General features: G+C 42.7%; 1 protein-coding gene across 8 annotated transcripts in view; it reads right to left on the bottom strand.

Annotated features, from left to right (window-relative positions):
• Positions 1-19,621, bottom strand: part of CREB5 (cAMP responsive element binding protein 5) — an 839,414-nt gene that overhangs the window by 293,258 nt on the left and 526,535 nt on the right. The gene's annotated exons all lie outside the window — the stretch shown is intronic.

Genomic DNA, 19,621 nt, shown 5'->3' with positions numbered 1-19,621 from the left:
ATTAGGGAAGGAAACAGAGTGTTTGGCTTCCAGTCCAGGTGTGGAGTCCTCCTTGTGGGAAAATTTGTAGTTGTAAGCTGAGGTCCAACAGAGGGAAGCTGTTCATAATAAAAAAAATGTAAGTTTAACTAATTAGCAGCTTCAATAAAGTTGTCTCTATTGAGATGAGTTCACTGCATTTGTCCTCAGTGGGCATAACTTGTGCTGTAAATTCTTGGAATGCTTTGATTTCCCTCTACTAGCAGAAAATATAGAAACCGAAAGCAGAAGTCCTCTGTTATTGCCTCACACCGCCCTCTAGTGACAAGTGGCCATAAATACACATAACAGCAGTACTACAGTAAATAGACAGTTAATCGTTAAACAGTCATTAAAGGTATCACCTAAGCAGGACGTGTAAAAAAGAAGGAATAAAACAATAAGCTAAAATGAATTGGCCTGGAGCACTTGCAAGCCTCTAAATAAATTGGCTGCTAAAGGGTTATTGTGAAAAAAAACCTTATACAATCACATAATATTAATGTGGAAATTGTGGAGGATAATCATGTTGCTCATCAATGCATTGATTGCATCTTGTATGGGAGCCATGGGAAAACATTCCAAGACACAATACGCGTACAGTATTTCCCTGAATGCTTCTCATTCTTGTGTAACTTTGTATTTGCCCCTTAGCATCCCTTGATTATGATATTACCAAGTCACAAGTTTGCGGTGAGCAAACAAAACCCTTGAAGTTTTTATAACAACAAACTGTGTAGATTTTTACAGTTTTTTTCTAGGCGGCAAGCTCCTCAGATGAAAGAATATCTTCCCGTACGCACTGTAATTAAATGCAGTTGAACATGCCACTAGTGAGAGCTTCCAACATGCTTTGAACTGCTTTTAAATAAGGCAGAGGAGAAATATTATGCAGAGTGAACTCTGGTTTTGAATACAAAGGATATGGGGTCATCTAGAGATCAACAAGCAGTTTCTGTGCAGTATAAATAAATGTCCAACCCAACCCCCCAAAATAGCAATATTCCGTTTCAGGCGGATGCCTCCTCATCTGTGTTAACACACAAATTAAGTTTTTTTTTTTATTATCAACTGGTTCCCCAAGTAATGCATTCTTCTATTAGGATAAACCATAAAAATGCTTTATTAATGAGGAAATACTAATAAGTTTTTTTTCCTACAAAAATTCTGTTCTCATAACTCCATCAAGACTCGTCATATACTGTACATGGCAGATCAGTGCCCCCCGCCCCAACCATTAACAATGGTTTCTCGATCTTTAGGGTGACACAGCTGTGAATGACTGCTGTACAAAGATGGTGAGCTAGATTACCACCTCCATAGACTCCGGACGCTGCTCTTTGTCTTTGGGATCCCTCCCATTCCTTGTCCCCAGCCCTCTAAAGCTATGTATCCCCATTTTAATTTTTTTAACTGCATTTTTTTTTGCGGAATGAGTGATCATTTCCACAATCATGGTGTGATTAGGCAAACAATGTTTTACAATGCACAGGGATAACGACCGTCACAGGCAAATGTTTGATTTCACGAGGGCAGCCATCTTTTTGGTTGAAAGGAGGTGACAGGGAGAATGAGACACAGTTCCAACTGTCATGTGTGCTGATTACCTCTCCCAGTTGCTAGGCAAAGCGAACAGCAACATAGGAAATCCCATCATGCTTTGCACAGCATCAGGGGAAAAATGCCCGGGCAGTTTTCTTTGATGGGGCAGAGCTTAGCTTTTGTGCAGCTAAAAATAAGAATTATGTAAGAAAAACAAAGTTCTGATGCTTGAAAGAGACAAAAAAAGAAGAAAAAAATAGACCAAAAAGAAACCGAAAGCCCAATATAGTGTAGTATCTCTGTGACAATTGGTCAGATGTACAACAAGGCAATGGTTATACTCACAAACGTGGGTTAACAAAAGGCAACCACTGGATAGGCACGCGGGGAGAATTATGACCTGACCCCGCTCAGGTATAAGAAGTCGCTCTCTGTAGACAGGAAGGAATGGGGATACACCCCTCCACCAAGGGAGGACTAGACAATTGGTAGAGTAGTAACACAGAGGCGCCAAATAGAATAAAAGTGATTAAAAACCGTTTAAAAAGGGAGAAGTTGATGGACTCACCTCCCTCATGTAAAGACAAACCGGACAGTGGGACGTTACTCACAGTATAAAGTAACTTTTATTAAAAGCTCCAAAGTTGCAACGCATTTCACGGGTCACAATCCCACTTCATCAGGCAAAAAGATTGGAGGGTACAAAGTTGGGTGAAAAGCCTGGCTAAGCGTCTCTGTCAATAAATGCTTTATTAGATGGCAGATAGACAGAGGTCTTTTAAGAATATAAAGAGAATTGTTGAAAAAGATTATACTGTTGCAGTTCCATGTAAGCACTCACAGCAAGAACACATCTATGTTTTGATATTGTCCAGGTGAGAGTTGCAAATCTTTGCCAACTACTAACTGACTATTAAAAAAAAAAATCCAATCTTTCTTGAACCACTTATGTTCTTATGTTCTCTATGGTTGTCAACTGTGACCCCATTCTTGTTAAACCAACCTCAGTATCCATGTGCTGCATGCACACTCTGGAGTAAAAAATGTACCAGATTGTTTGGTAGCACATAATGGGGTGAAGCAGCGGTAATATTGCTGTGCGCAGACAGCACATGGCAAAATTACTGTAATTACTGCCAACAGTGTTCCGCATGTTGCGCAGTTAGAGTGACCTGCAGTACATGGGTTACACGGTCGTTACTCCAGGAACTCATGTTACGCTACTTGGGCAAGGCACTATATTGGCATGACAATCATACAACCCGTGTACCATACAACACAACATGGGGTACACTGCTGGTGGTAGTAACAGTAATATTGCCTTGTATTGTCTGCTTGCTCTGCACCGACTCCCTTCATGCGTTCCACCAGTATGTCTGCTTCGTCTTTTTGCATAATGATGCTGGATTCACACTAATCTTTGTCAACAGCCAATCAATTTTACAATTTGGTATGACAGAAACACTGCCAGGTGTCCAGTGCTTTCTCCTGTTGCTGATCCTGATTTTTCATACATTGACACCTAGAGCGCACTGGTCTATAGAGATTGAGATAATGTGATTTAGTGGTTCCCTTTGGTAACCACCGTTCGGCACCAGCAGTCAAATGACTGCACTTAACAGCTTGACGTTCTTACAGTACAGCCGCAGCAGATATCAATGTGGACCATAGACATCTCAAGCAGTTAAGGAAATTCTATTGGCTTCAATCAGAAATACAAGGTCCATATCGTCAGTATTCTTCATTATATCAGCAAAGAACAGAGTAGTAGCCTCTTTATTGCAAATCAGTACATTTCCATTGTAGCTTTGGCTAAATGTTTTTCTCATCCATGTTTTGCACAGCAGTATTACCGCTGCTTCGTGTATCAAACACTATGAGACTTGCAGAAGGAGGACCAATGAGGGAGAACCTCCAATAGGGTCAAATGAAGTAATAGTTGATGATGATGATTATTATTATTGTTTTTACATAAACTCCAGCTGGTTATGCATACTCTCAACACACATCCTTTAAACTGAAATCCAACACACATATCTTTAAAATGAAATCGTATGGTCATTTTCTACATATTGTTTCTAAATTCAAATGAGCCGAAAAGTGGTTTAAAGTTTTCTGAACATAAAAGTTTACTCCAGAAGTTACCAAATGCTCTTTTGGGACAATATCATTTTCTCATGGCTACAAGACGAGACATAAAACCATATTGATATACTCTATTGCCATGCTTTCTAGAGGATTGTTAGTGCTTAAACTGGTGCCTCGTTATTACTAATAAATCAAACACGTGGTTACACTTAACCACAGGACTCGCATTATAAAACTGCTGTTATGTTGTTAATGGTAAAAATCAATATTTTCCTACAGGTTTTTTTTTTTTAACTTCATTGCTGGGTTGAAAGACTATATAAAAGCCACATTTCGTTCCATTTTTATTACATATGATATTATCAGTAAGTAGCGCCCACAGGAGTATAAATAGGAATAAAATTGATGTCAGGAAGGGGCTTTGGGAACAATGTCTCCATTAACCCCCTCACGACCAGAGCTGAAGTGGCTACTTTAAACTCTGTGTTTTGTCACATGATTACTGGCTATCTGATGACCATAATCAAAATGGAGGACTTGCCAGGACTATAGCTTTCTAAACATTATGTGATCTTAGAACAAGGAGAACTAGAGTAAGTGGGGGAAGGGAGTAGCCAATTTATTTAGGGGTATGGGTTTGACATATGCGTCAATTTACAATTAACAGTGCTTCTGGGTTTCATGAAGGGGATCTTTTAAAACCACATATAGAGGTGAACATTACCACCATAGCACCAATAAAGACCTAATATTACTGTTAAAGGTGGGCCCCTCAGATCTAGTGGGCCCGGTGCAGTTGCAATGACTGCATCCCCTATTGCTGTGCCACTGCATGGTATGCAGGGATTTGTTTTTTCCAAGGCATATAGAGAAGAAGTCAGCAGTTCCCTATGCCCTCTCCTGGGGCAAGGCTACAAGACAGAAGGCATAGAAGACAATAAATGAAAAAAAAAAAGAACCATTTCCAATAGCCATTTTCTTTTTTTTTTGTCAATCCAGGTTTGCTTTAAAGGATACCCGAGGTGACACGTGACATGATGAGATAGACATGGGTATGTACAGTGCCAAGCACACAGATAACTATGCTGTGTTCCTTTTTTTCTTTCTCTGCCGGAAAGAGTTAAATATCAGGTATGTAAGTGGCTGACTCAGTCCTGACTCAGACAGGAAGTGACTACAGTGTGACCCTCACTGATAAGAAATTCCAACTATAAAACACTTTCCTAGCAGAAAATGGCTTCTGAAAGCAGGAAAGAGATAAAAAGGGTCAATAGTTCATAGATTTTAGCTCTGGCATACTTCAATAAATGTGTCGTTGAGCAAAAAAATAAAACAGTTAAAACTTAAAAAGTAGATTGAAACATAAAATGAAACTGGAATATCTTAAAAAGTAATTTTTAGGAGAAGGAAGATAGATACAATCGTTTATTTCATTAGTTTATTTTCGCCTCGGTGTCCTTTAAATAATGCTAAGGTGTTAATACAATAAAACTGCTTCTAAAGACCAAAAAGTGCTGTCATTTTCAGCTGATCTCTACGTTAATGAATATGACAGAATACCCAAGTAGATCAGAGTGACCCAAAACCACTAGGAAAGTAAAGGGGACCAAAAGAGACCGAAAAGCCCTCCTACTATCAATCTCTGTCATGAACTGATGAGGAACAAAAGTCTACATGTTGAGTTGATGTGGCACTGTAAAATGTACCGTATTTTTCGGACCATAAGACGCACTTTTTCTCCCCCAAAAGTGGAGGGGAAAAGTCTGTGCGTCTTATGGTCCGAATGTCAGAATTTTGTGTGCGAGTTTTGTGAGAAGCTCTCACTAGCTGGTGCGCTCCAGTCCCCCTCTTGCTCTAGGTAGCACTCGGGCTCCTCTGTATGGTCCCCTCTTCCAGCCAGCGGTCCAAGACCACAATATTGTTTCCCCTTCTGCCACTTACCAGCGGCCCAAGTCTGTCACGGTAATGTGCCCCCTCCTGCCAGCGGTCCGAGTCTGTCGCAGGAATGTGTCCCTTCCTGCCAGAAGTCCGAGTCCGCCGCGTAATGTGTCCCTTCCTGCCAGAGGTCCGGGTCCGCCGCGGTGATGTGTCCCCTCCTCCTAGCAGTCCGGGTCCGCCGCGGTGATGTGTCCCCTCCTCCAAGCAGTCCGGGTCCGCCGCGATGATGTGTCCCCTCCTGCCAGCAGTCCGGGTCCGCCGCGTAATGTGTCCCTTCCTGCCAGAAGTCCGGGTCCGCCGCGGTGATGTGTCCCCTTCTCCAAGCAGTCCGGGTCCGCCGCGGTGATGTGTCCCCTCCTGCCAACAGTCCGGGTCCGCCGCGGTGATGTGTCCCCTCCTCCAAGCAGTCCGGGTCCGCCGCGGTGATGTGTCCCCTCCTGCCAGCAGTCCGGGTTCGCCGCGGTGATGTGTCCCCTCCTGCCAGCGAGCCAAGTCCATGGTGTTGGGTCTCTTCCTGCTTCCGCCGACACTAGTACCCTCACTGTTCCTGCGTCGGGCCGGGCTGTGCGGGCGGAGGAAGTGTCTGTGCTGAGTGCCATGATGGAAGCCAGGTGTGTCAGCAGCCAAGGTGCTGGCCAAAGAGTGCAGGCCTGCACCGTGTGACATGGTGGAAGACGGGGATGTCAGAGGCCCTGGTGCTGACTGATGAATCCAGGAAGACGGAGTATGTGTCTGCACCGCATGGCCTAGTGGAAGATGGGGTGTCAGCGTCTGAGGTGCTACTTGAAGTGCAGGTAGTGCATGTTTGCACCGCATGACATGTTTGAAGCTGAGCATGTGAAGAGAGGACGAGCTCCGGAGTCCCAGCTTCAGAGCAGAGGAGCTCATCGACATGGAGGTGAGGTGGCTGCTGCTGTAATGCTTCTAGTTTTTCATTGTTGCAGCACACCTGTCCCGTTTGTCCCTTCACTGAGGTCATCAAGTGATGGTAGCGTTTGGTGTGTGTATTGGTTTCTTAGTGTGCTCAGGAGGTGCATTGTGCCCAGGAAGGTCCCCTAAAGTGACACTGTGCCCAGGAAGGGCCCCTCAAGTGACACTGTGCCCAGGAAGGGCCCCTCAGGTGACACTGTGCCCAGGAAGGGCCCCTCAGGTGACACTGTGCCCAGGAAGGGCCACTCAGGTGACATGGGACTGGGATCAGGACTTCAGTTGTCAGTGTAGCTAGTGGTGGCAGAGTGGGTTAGTGTACTGTGAGGGCAGCAGTGGTTAGTACAGCTAATGCATATTAGTCTAGCTGGTGGTGGCAGGGAGGGGGGTTACTTTAGCTGGAGAAGCAGCAGGGGTTGTATACTGCACTTAGGAGATGTAAACCGTTTGAGGGGAGAAGCTTGAAAAGCCACCTCTGCACCATGGACACACCAGGTTTAGAATATTTTTTTTCCGTAGTTTTTGTCCTCTAAACCTAGGTGCGTCTTATGGTCATGAGCGTCTTATGGTCCGAAAAATACGGTATAAGCTATAGGCTTGCTATACAGTAATAGCATATGTTAGAGAGCCCATCAATAAACATCATATCAGCACCACACAGGGAGGAGCTTGCAGTAGTTAATCATGTATCGCGTCCTCAAAAAGTTTCTACCAACGATCTCATATATGTTCATGCAAAATGTATTTATAGCCTTAGCTTGCACTGTGCAAACATTACCACTAAGTTCTATAAACAAACATACATCATTAAAATGGCCATCTTGTGTGGAGCTCTACTACATTTTGCCTTTACGGGGCATTTCAATAGATATATGCATGTGGCAATTGCCCAGCTGTTGCCTATGCAAAAGGCCAGTGCTGTCTATGACCTAGAGTCCCTCACTGGGTGTGGGGTGTTGGTGATGGAATGAGGGAATGAGCTGTCCTGCTGATCCTCTGCCTCTAATACTTTTAGCCATAGACCCTGAACAAGAATGCAGATCGGATGTCTCTGACAAGTTTAGCTACATGCTTGTTTCAGATGTTTGATTCAGATACTACTGCAGCCAAATAGATATATATACATACAAAATGCTTTTATTGAATACAGAATAATGTTTTATTTATCTTTTTTTTTTATTTTGTAGTTCAGTATTAAAATGCAAATATGATGAATGCAATATGTACATAACAAAGTGTAAATGGCTAATACACCCTCCAGCTTGAGGTTTACAGTTACAGTGCAAACAAAGAATCTTGCTGTTTATTCACTTTATTCTCTATAAATTGTTTTCCTAAGCCCCTAATTATTCCAGGTCTTCGTGTTTATGAGGTTCTGCAGAGCAAACAAATATGTTTGTTTCCAGGGAGACCTAACGCTGAGTAAGCTAGTACTAACAGAAATATCCAGCGATGTTTAAAAAAAAAGAAAAAAAGAAAAAAAGAGAAAGACAAAAAATGGAAAAGAAAGAAAAAAAAATTATAGGACATTAACCTGGAACCATACCGGTGGTTCCCATTACTTTAAAGAAACAGGCCATTGAAAGATCAATTGAATTTATAAAACAGTGGCAAGTGAAATAGCCAAGATTCGTTTACCTTAAAATTTTCCTAAATTGGTGCTGACTTTATTTTGCATGCTAATTCACATCCACAAAGTATAAATCTCACTAAAACATTCTGTTGGGGTTACTGAAGGGTTTCCTGTTTGGAAAGTCAGGAATAATTCTGCGTAAGAGCTTGTAGCACCTTCCCACTCTCTTTTGGACTTTTATATATTTCTTGAAGGAAGAAGCGGTCCAGAAAAAAAGAAAAGGGCAGAAGTGTATTTTGGAAATGGATGTGTAGCCTCACTCAACCATTTATGCACAAGGAAAACATTTCAATGCTTTGAGCTAATGAGTTGGATGAAGACTAACGTAGGATATGCCTAACACATAATTAATTTCCAGCTATAAGGGAGTAACGGAGGGAAAATGTATCCTGAAAAGTATGGTGCATCTACGCCAATCTATTTGTGAATGCACAGGAACAAAAATTCTCACGCTTTGAGGTACTGGGCAAATTTACTAACGCTTTAACAGGTTAAAATTTTTTGCAGAACTTAATCTGAATTAGCCTCATTCAATCACATTTATTTTTTAAATACATTTAACAGAACAGTATTTAAGTAAATTAATATAATATGTAGTTAGCCTTTTGGCAGAATAAAAAGTGAAAAAGATGGTGCGCTGTTACATACATCCTCTGTAACCTACAGAGGGCTACTCACTCCAAACTAGTCTGCAATACCCCCCTCTAAGTCCCACGGGCATGCAGGGTGGAGACTGACTGCTTGCTGTCTGAAGCCACACCTCCCCATTAATGCATTGCGGTATCAGGAAAATCATACGCATGTGGATCCAGGGCTGATGCAAAAGCGGAAATATTTAGTGTTTTTGCAGGGTTTTTCTTTTCTTTTTTTTCTAGCGTGGTTGGGGAGCCACTGATATTTAGCATTTGTTGCTTTTTTTCATGCAGAGGTGGTGGTTAAGTGTTAGGCATCAGGAGCGGGGTTTCTGTGCGTGTGTGGGTGGGTTGGTGGGGGGAATGGAGTGTTAGGCATCAGGACTGGGGTTTGTGGTAGGTGTAAGGACCATTGCTTGTGTGTGTGTGTGTGTGTGTATGTATGTTGGGGGGGGGGGGGGTAAGTGTCAGGAAGGGTGTTTGTGTGGTGGGGTGGTAAAGCTTAGGCATGGGGGGGCATCCTATGTGAGTGTGGGGTCAGGTTTAGCCATAGTAAAGACCAGACCAGAAGCAGAGCAGTACAGACTCAAAGTGGGAAGGCACGGTATGAATTTCTCTGAGCACACTGCAGCTTATAGCATAGACAGTCTGCTGTAATGGAAGGTGACCAGTGCCTGAGCTCCTAACCAGCCACTTTAAAAAATAATTTATTTGATATCCGCTTATAGACAGGAACAAGTAAGATTTGCAGCTCAGTGATTCAACAGATCTTAAAAAAAAAATCTACATGGACTTGGACTGTAACAAAAGTCAAGCTCTAGATTAATCCTTTACTATTTTAGATCTACAAAAACATGCAACTCATTGTCATTTTGTCACCGTGACATAAAATTTGCCACATTGAATGAACATCTTTATTTTATATACAGTTTCCAAAGAATTAGCACACGACAATAGATCTGATGTGTTTATCCGTAAATAACTCTTAAAGATGAACTGTCGGGCATAAAATCAAAAAAACTATTCTTTATTTTTATCTGGTAAATAAGTAATAAGGATGCTAACCAGGCAATCCAAAAGTTAAAACCACTATTACTTTTCTTGTTGATAAATGATCACTACCCAGTTTACCTGACTCTTATTTGGTACACACAAAGGAAGTTGCTGGGCATGCTGGGTTGTCCTTTTTTTGCTTCTGTACCTCAGACTTGACTAATGCAGCCTGATTGGCTGAAGCCTCTTTCCCTCCTGCTTTCCCCTCCCACACCTTTGTTCCTCTCTGATTGGTCAATATTTCTCATGCTGAGACAATGCACTTTCTATAGTGAAGAGTGGGCAAATCAGACAGAGTAGACTAAGGGAGGAAATTACATCAGAATTGCCTTCAAAAAGCTACACTTAAAATGTGAAATGCTAAGAAGGATTTCTCTTTTTTACTGTAGAAAAATCACTAAAATCAAAATGTGGACAGTACGATACATATGTTATGTAACTAAAGCAAGTATTTATCTACTTATGTATGTGTTTTTTTTTCCTTAGATAGTATGGCTGAGTCTGACAGCTCCTCTTTAAGGTGCCTATTAACGTTACATTTTTTCCTTCAAATTCGATCTATTGACTCAATTTGAACGATCATAACTAATTGAAAGGCAATTATCGATTGTTCCCATTAACAGAATGATTTAAGACATTTTTTCATTCCGATTCGATCATAAAATCCAACTTTTGGATGAATATTTTTTACTTTTTCAATCAACCAAAGAATCGTTTCTCATCGAGTTGCTTCACACACTGTGCAGTTTTTTATACAATTTGATCATAAAAACTGTGGTGAAAGATTGAATCTGAAGGAAAAAATTTACTGTTAATGGGCACCTTTAAAGAGACGGCGCACAGTGGATTTTTTCCCCAGTTTCTTTCACACACTGACTTTTAAAATTCATCTATTGTGTATTTTGCACCTGGTTTTGTAGTAGGTTTGAATGATAGCCAAGTGCTTTTCTTGTTCTGCATTTAGGATGGTGATTTATGAATAGGATTGAGTCAGCAGACCCACCTATCCCCAGTCACAATTCATCCATAAACCTGTAGTACTTGTCAGCACAGCCTTAAACGTTCAAAAAGGAACTGATTTAACAGGAGTGCTGTGATAGGAGCACATATAAAAAAGCACACTTTGTGTATGTGGTTTCCAGGAAACAGGGGGTTAAACCACTGAGTTCAGTTTTGTGGTCTTCACAAAACGCTCATTTTTTTATTGATTCATTTGTACTTTGCTGTCCAAATGTTGAAGGGGTGGGTGTAAGCTCTAAGCTACGGGAATTATCCACACTGCCATTTCTGAACTCCCAAAAACTGCAATTTGCCTTGTTTTCTTTTAGTTAAATACTTAAAGTGGATGCGAAGTTTCCTGGCAAACTAGCATTACAAATGCCATACTCCTCTGTTCAGTGAGAAAACACAGCATACATACCTTTCCTTACTTTTGAGGCTGGTTTCACATAATGGGCTTGATTCACTAAGACAAATGGCATGCCTTATCAAAGTTAGCAAGCCTTATCAACGTTAACACACCTTATCAGAGTAGCATAGAGAGCGCTATGAACTCGCGGGGGCTCAGGGCAGGGCAAGTGGAGCTCTCGTCATTGCCAATTAACAGGCATAAGTTAGTTATGCTACTCTGATAAGGTGTGTTAACTTTGATAAGGCGTGCTAACTTTGATAAGGCATGTTATTTGTCTTAGTGAATCAAGCCCATAATGTGGTGTGATTGTCCTCCCGCAGGAGGGCCTGGGGTAGGACAACTGCACCTCATAATTTCTCTTTGCGCATTACCCTGTGGCAGAGTGTGCCTACAAGGTAGTATGCATAGATGCCCCCCAAACAGTTATGTGCACCCTGCTTGACAGCAAGTACATCACTGTTTTTCCCCTGATCGAAACACGTGTCCCACACCGCCACTGCAACAATCTAAATAGGTTGTTGCGGTGCCATAAACGCCAATGTAAATACATGCCACGCGGTACCCTGTGTACTGTGTGACAATGCACTGCAGATTCTCCGACACCTCTGCGTCGCTGTGACCACGTCCGTTTAGTTGCACCATGGGTAGAGTGTCATGTCTCATTGAGAATAATGGCTCATACACATGTCCAACTTAATGCACAACCAACCGCACAACATGACCAACCAGACAACAAGTTGTTTACCTGACAAGTACATACACCGACGCCAACCAACTGAACAACCAACTCACTTAAAGGATACCCGAGGAGACATGTGACATGATGAGACAGACATGTGTATGTACAGTGCCTAGCACACAAATAACTATGCTGTGTTCCTTTTTTTTCTTTCTTTGCCTGAAATAGTTAAATATCAGGTATGTAAGTGGCAGTTCCTGTCTGAGTCTGGACTGAGTCAGACTACAGTGTGACCCTCACTGGTAAGAAATTACAACTATAAAACACTTTCCTAGCAGAAAATAGCTTTCAAGAGCAGGAAAGAAATAAAAGAGGTCAACAGTTCATAGATTTTAGCTCTGGCATACTTCAATGAATGTGTCATTGAGCAAACACAATAAAACAGTAAAACATTACAAAAGTAGATTTAAATATAAAATAAAACTGTGGAATATCTTAAAAGGTCATTTTTAGGAGAAGGAGGATTGATACAATTGTTTATTTCATTAGTTTATTTTCACCTCTGGTGTCCTTTAAACACTATGCATGCAAGCTACTGTAAATGCAAAAACTGCAAAACATGTCTGCATTCAAACACAACAAAGTTGTTCAAACGACTTGTACGCACATTCCAACCTGCATGATAGTTGGTCAGATTAATCTACCAGTTGGATCTGGCAAACATCCTGTTATCAGTTGGTCATCTGGTTATTTGCCAGCTGCACATACACCCAACTTATCTTCCAACAGACAAGTTTGGAAGATAGTTGGACAGATTGTTGATACGTGTGAATAAGCCTTAATGTCCAATGCGACGGGGGAGCTTACCGCGATGCAATGCGATGCTATATGTGTGAAAGGGGCTTAAAGTGAACCCGAGGCAGAATACTGAAATCTTAATGGGACCCAGAGGCATTTTATGTGCACAATGACATGCCTCTGTGTCCTTCTATCGCCGCTGCTAGTCCCCCCCCCCCTCCCTGCGCTCTGCTGTCCCCCCTGAAAATTTCGCCAGGCTAGCGACAATCTGCTTATCGCTAGCCTGATGTTTACCTTGCAGTCTGTCAATAATTTTTCCAGCATCATCTCCCCCATAATGTAGCTCCCCGCCGCTCTCCGACTCAATTGCTTCCTCCAATCAGAAGCTAAGCCGCGACCCAGGAAGTACTTCTCATTCATGAACAGCTCCCTTGGGTATCAGCTTCCCACTTTCTGTTGCTGCCCATTTTCAGCCTCCTCTTTTATATGTAGCACTCCCTCTTTCATGTCCAGGTGCCTCCTTGGGCATCAGCAGCCCAATGCCTGGGCCTTTGTGGCCTTTCCAGAAATCCATCCCTGCTTTTTTGCCCCCTAGTGTTCTTGCAACCCCAGCGACGACACCCTTTCCATGGACTAATTCGGACTTGAATTGCTGGGTCTCTGTAAAATCACATGATCATGCATCTTATACCGTTTCCATGTATAACCTTGTGCTTGTTGTGTAACTGATTGCTACCTTTCTGTCTGTCACCCCTTGTTTACATTGTATGTATCCCTATTTATTGTCCAACTCTACGTAATATGTTGCCGCGTCATAATAATAATAATTGTCCTCTGAGCAGGATGCACCAGCATCTCGCCTAGTCACTGTGGCCACTTTCGAAAGATGAAAATAAAGGATCCCAATTTGCAGTTCTTCAGCACAGTGAAACAGACCCTTTCAGTAAATTCTCTGTTGTGAAATGGTTACCAGATTCATAGACTGTGCCACTGCTACAAGTCTAGTATAGAGCTAGTTTGCGTACATATAAAATTATAGCATGCATAAGACGGAAGGCTGAAGCTGTATTTTGGAGTTCAGAGCTAGCCCAGCGATGGAATAAATCGCCCAGGTCTTGAGCAAGCGCACAAGTTTACACCGTTTTGGCGACTGGCTTGCAACTCTCTTATACGCTCAATATTCTGTATTTTCTTGCCATACACACCCATTAAAACAGTGGCTTATAATTGAATTTTCTAAAAAGCATAAAAAAACCTGTTTCAGCACAGAGCGCTATTTTCATGTCACTGCCGTGGGCAGTCTTACTTCAATAAATGTTTTGTGAACGTCCATTTACAGAACTTCAAGTCATAAGCGTATTCTTGACACAGCGCAGAAAATTTCCATGAATAAAAGCTGCAGCCCCAGAGCACTTGGAGATCTCAGTCAGGCAGCTGATCCTTAGCAGACTTTATGAGAGGTAATTAGACTTACTGTACTTTCTCCGCTTTGATTAGGCCTTTTTAGGTTGGATCTGTTGTAAATTATGAGGGCTGTCCAATTAAGTTAATATATTAGCAAAAGCATACAGAAATGAAGGTCCAAACAGTGACCTATTCTTGCTCACATTACAGAGGTTGTCAATTAGGCAGTAAAAGTAAGTCTTAAATGCATATATTTAAAGTTGGAATCACTAAAATAAAGCTAAAAATAAACTGAAAGCACAAACATACTTTATATTATATAGTAGCTCAATGAGGTGTATGTTTCTATCTCTAAACAGCCTTTCCGTCTCCGGCTCCTGGACAGAAATCCAAGGGAAAAATGCATAAAGCTTGCACAGGTTAAATACAACCTGTACAGAGAGGAATAGGGAGACTGCCATCTGTGCTCCATTTTTAAAAAGTATAATTTGCATAACTGTCATGCTGATCCTTTTGCTTAAAGAGGAACTTCAGCCTAAACAAACATACCATCATTAAGTTACATTAGTTATGTTAATTAAAATAGATAGGTAATATAATCTCTTACCCACCCTGTTTTAAGAGAACAGGCAAATGTTTGATTTCATAATGGCAGCCATCTTTTTGTTTGAAAGGAGGTGAAAGGGAGCCTGAGACACAGTTCCAACTGTCCTGTGTGCTGATCACCCCTGACAGTTGCTAGGCAACGTGAATAACAACACAGGAAATCCCATCATGCTTTGCACAGCATCAGGGAAAACAAGACTGGGCAGTTTTCTTTGATGGGTGGAGCTTAGCTGAAAATGCAGCTAAAAATGATGCTTTGGTAAGAAAAACAAAGTTCTGATGCTGTGAAACTGTTAAAGAAACACCAAGCCTTTTCATTTCTGCTGAGTAGATTTTTAGTCCGGAGGTTCACTTTAAGGCCCACTCCAATGAAAAAGTAAGCAGTTAAAATCTGTCAGAACCAACAGGTTGTGGACTAGACCACCTCCTTATGGGGGATGCAAAGGTTGGCTGGTATCTTACTATTTTGGAAGTTAAACTCCAGTTCAGCAAATGCCTTTGAGAAGAAAGAAAATAATGAGAATGCCCCATGAGGAGATGGACTAGTTCAAAACCTGTCAGTTCTGTCAGATTCTAATTCCTTACATTTTTTACTGGAGTAGCACGAGACAAGGGTGAATGTTCAATTCTGATTCTTCTTCACTTGTCTGCAACTTTAGATACTGTGGATCATGGAATATTAACCAGCTGAGCGGTCTGGACGAGCTCAGCTCGTCCAACACCGCCAGCGGCTGCCGCTCAGGCCCTGCTGGGCCGATTTCAATGAAATAAAAAGCAGCACACGCAGCCGGCACTTTGCCAGCCGCGTGTGCTGCCTGATCGCCGCCGCTCTGCGGCGATTCGCCGCGAGCAGCGGCGAAAGAGGGTCCCCCCAGCCGCCTGAGCCCAGCGTAGCCGGAACAAAAAGTTCCGGCCAGCGCTAAGGGCTGGATCGGAGGCGGCTGACGTCACGACGTCGGCTGACGTCGATGACGTCACTCCGCTCGTCGCTATGGCGACGATATAAGCAAAACAAGGAAGGCCGCTCATTGCGGCCTTCCTTGTTTATTCTGGGCGCCGGAGGGTGGTTAATCCAGTAATTTAAGTAATATTGTAGCCTAATGGTGCCCATACACAGTACAATAAAAACGTTTAATTTTCCCTTTTATTTGATTAAAATGATCAAAGCTAATGAAAATCAAAAATAATATTTATTTTTTATCAAGAATAAGGAACAATTATCCAGTTTTTTTTAATAAAAATCTAATCGGACGTGTTGGAAAAATCTTTATATTCGATCTAATGTAATAATCGTACAAAATTATCAAATCGGAAAAAATGAAAAAATTGTACCATGTATGGGCACCATAAGCAGGTGTCATGGAAGTCCTACTTAATCATAACACCTAATGTAGGTACTCATTCTAAATCAGTGACTCTAATGCTTTTAGAGACAGATGATAAGGACAACTGTCTCTGTGTAAAAAAAAACACAAAAAAAACCCCAAACAAAGATGGCAACCTCCATATCTGCTTCATATCCACAGAAACAATATATAGGGATATAGGAAGTAAAGGTAAATTTCTCCATCAGAGAGAACCTGTCAGAGGTTCCAATTCTTCCATGTTACATTAAAACTAGAAGTTGAACATGTAGTTTATTAAAGGACCACTATAGCAAAAAAAAGTAAGCAGTTCCAATCTGACAGAACCGACAGGTTTGGGACTAGTCCATCTCCACATGGGGATTCTTAGGGTTTTATTTGTTTTCAAAAGCATTCTCTGAATGGCAGTTGCTACATCTAAATGCCAAAATCGTTTGCAAGCGAGTAGGGAGGCTGATTTGAACTGCTTTCTTTTTTTTTTAGTGGTCCTTTAACAGAAAAAAGACTCAGGCTGCAGATGAAAAGCATCAGTAATGTTTTCATTTTCCCAGTATACAAGTTTCTGGGGGCTATGCAGGCAGGGAAGGGGTTACATTCTGGGTGGCTGTACCAGCATAGAAGGGGTTACATTTTGGGAGGCCGTACCAGGGCAGGAAGAAAAGAGACTAGATTGTAGGTGGTTGTGCCAGCAACAAAGTACCAGTAGTTTAGTTGTGGGTGACTCTACCAACAGGTTAGGGGCAGGGGTTAAGTGCAGGTAGGAGAGATACAAAGTTGTGGGTGACTGTGACAGCAGGGAAAAAGTTCAAAATGGCCATGCAGGTTGGGAAGAAACTAAATTTTGAGTGGTGTTGGTGGCATTACTGCGGTGGCATTACTACCGTAACAAAATACATTATTATCAGCACTTCGTTGAGTGTGGATGTTCATTCCCTGCCTACCGCTGAAAGACTAGCGCTGGCAACTTACACCATTCAGCAGACACAAGAAGGGGTGCACAATTTAATGGTGCTTCCTTTGATTTCAATGAGACGAGTTATTTTTGGCATTACAAATGTAACATGCGTAGGAAGAGTATGTGGGATGCCAAAACTAAGTTTTAGTTCCATCTTAAAGGCAGGTCTTTGAAACTTTGTTATTTGTACCAACAGAAGGCATATCCTTTGTATATTGTATCCTAATTTCCATGATATTTTATACAAGCTTTCTGTAAAAACATTGAGGGGCTTGTGGTACCAAAGATGGTCAACTTGAATAACCACTGATGCCACTGAATATGTATCACTTTTATGGGGAGGACAGGATATCTTATATCCATAGAGCAGGTACATAGCTGCAAGGCATGTTGGCACCCAAACACTGTTCATTTCAGACTCTTTGTGTAAACACAGAGGATGCTGTGTCATTATGGCTTTAATAAATTCAGTAAACCTGTAGGGTGAAAAAAAAAGCACACTTACGTTAGTAGTTAGTAGTAGTAAGCTTCTAGATGCTCCAGAGGCTTTCCCCGATGTCTATGGCCCCTCCGCTGCTGGTCTGGTCCTCTTCCCTTTTGTGGGAAATTGTGCCTGTGCAGTAGTACAGAGCTGCTTGTTCACAGAGAAAAGGTCAGTGTGACCGCGAGTAATCTTTGACATTAGTGTCAAAGATTGCTTAGAGCAGGGGTCCCCAACCTTTTCCGGCCCAGGGACCACTTTCTGACCAAATTTTTCTCTGGGGAAAAGGGCGGCCTAGTGGACAGTGTGGTGTGCAGCGGGTTACGGGGGGGGGGGGGGGAGAGCATAGGGGTGCAGTGGCATAGCTAGCATAGTTGCCCCAGTACAGGGAGTTTAGTTGCCCCAGTATGGCTAGTATAGTTACCCCAGTATAGGTAATATAGTGCCCAGTATGGGTAGGTAGTGCCCCAGTATAGCTAGTAAAGTGCCCAGTATAGCTAGTATAGTGCCCAGTGTGGGTAGGTAGTGCCCTAGTATAGCTAGTATAGAGCCCAGTATAGGTAGTATAGTGCCCAGTATAGTGCCCTAGTATGGGTAGGTAGTGCCCCAGTATAGCTAGTATAGTGCCCAGTATAGCTAGTATAGTGCCCAGTATAGCTAGTATAGTGCCCAGTGTGGGTAGGTAGTGCCCCAGTATAGCTAGTATAGTGCCCAGTATAGGTAGTATAGTGCCCAGTATAGTGCCCTAGTATGGGTAGGTAGTGCCCCAGTATAGCCGCCCCCCCCCCTCCCCGCGCGCGCAGCCGCCGCTGCTGTTACCTTAGCCAGCAGTGGGCCGCGGACCGGTGGTTGGGGACCCCGGGCTTAGAGGGTCCAAGTGCCAGCTCAGAGGGGGCATAGGAAGATCAGGGAGGTCTTTGGACCAATCAGAGGCTTCCCCCTACTGAGGTAATCTAACTTTTTCTTGGGAGGGGGCTTCAGGTACCCTTTAACCAGGGCCGGTTCTAGTAACAAATGGGCCCACAGGCAAGATTAACCTGGGGGCTCCCCGACAGACAAGCCCCTGACCAAAAAGTGGCATTAGGGGCCTTTGTTGCAGCCACATTTCCCCCCAGGGCTCCTGAGCTGGCTAACCCCCTCCCCCAAGATCACACCCCAACTTAAGTGTTCCCTCAGGGCCCTGCAATGTCTTTGGCAGAATATCATCTTGCCTTTCTCAGCAGGCACACTCCTCTGTCAGCGGTTCATTCCAGGATTCCTGGAAAGCTCAGGTAAGTTGAGGGGGAGACACCTTGAGGGGCCCCAACAGGCTCTGGGGGCCTGAGGCAATTGCCCACTGTGCCTGTATGGACACCCCCCCTGCCCTGCCTTTAAGAAGCCATGTCAGATTAGGTGGATTCAGCATGATGGGATTGGATAGTAGCACTTGGCTACAGCTCTATCTTCAGCCAGAGAGCAAAGTTTTGGTGTGTAGTGATTAGAAGATAAAAAAGACTTTGGTGGAGGATGGGAGGGTTAGGCTTTGGATGTCCGACTTAGGACACTAAAATGGCCAGAAATGCCCTCCATAGCTGAAACACAAGACACTCTGCAAATATACTGCCAGAACCCATTTCACCTGTTCCAAAACCAAATATAATGACCAACGGTATGAACCCTGGAAAGCCAACTAACACGCTCTTCCTGCAGCTACAGATAGCTTTACCAAGTAGCTCTTTTGCTAAGAAAAACTAAGCATAAGCTAAGCATAAGCATAGAAAAGAAGTGATGTATTTTGGATGTGCTTCTTGCTGATGACCTCACTAATACATTTCGCTCACACCTTATCTGATGTCTAGAGGTTTCTGAGAATACTGAATGTCCCTATCAGATAAACAGTATCTATAGAAACAAAGCTAGTGGCACAGTGTATCACTGCACAGCCAGATCTCCTGAGCATTTCAAGGGTAATAAAAGTGACAAGCACTTCAGACTTTCAGCAACTTATTTATATAAAAGCACACTGATTAGGCCTTGTCCCCCTTATTGAAGACCACACTGTGTGGGCTTCCTTAGAGTACAATGTCACAGAAATGTGCTCAAAATCTGAACA

The sequence above is a fragment of the Hyperolius riggenbachi genome, chromosome 5, assembly GCF_040937935.1.
Source record: "Hyperolius riggenbachi isolate aHypRig1 chromosome 5, aHypRig1.pri, whole genome shotgun sequence".
Classification (NCBI taxonomy): domain Eukaryota; kingdom Metazoa; phylum Chordata; class Amphibia; order Anura; family Hyperoliidae; genus Hyperolius; species Hyperolius riggenbachi.
This window is presented reverse-complemented; position numbering and strand designations above follow the sequence as displayed.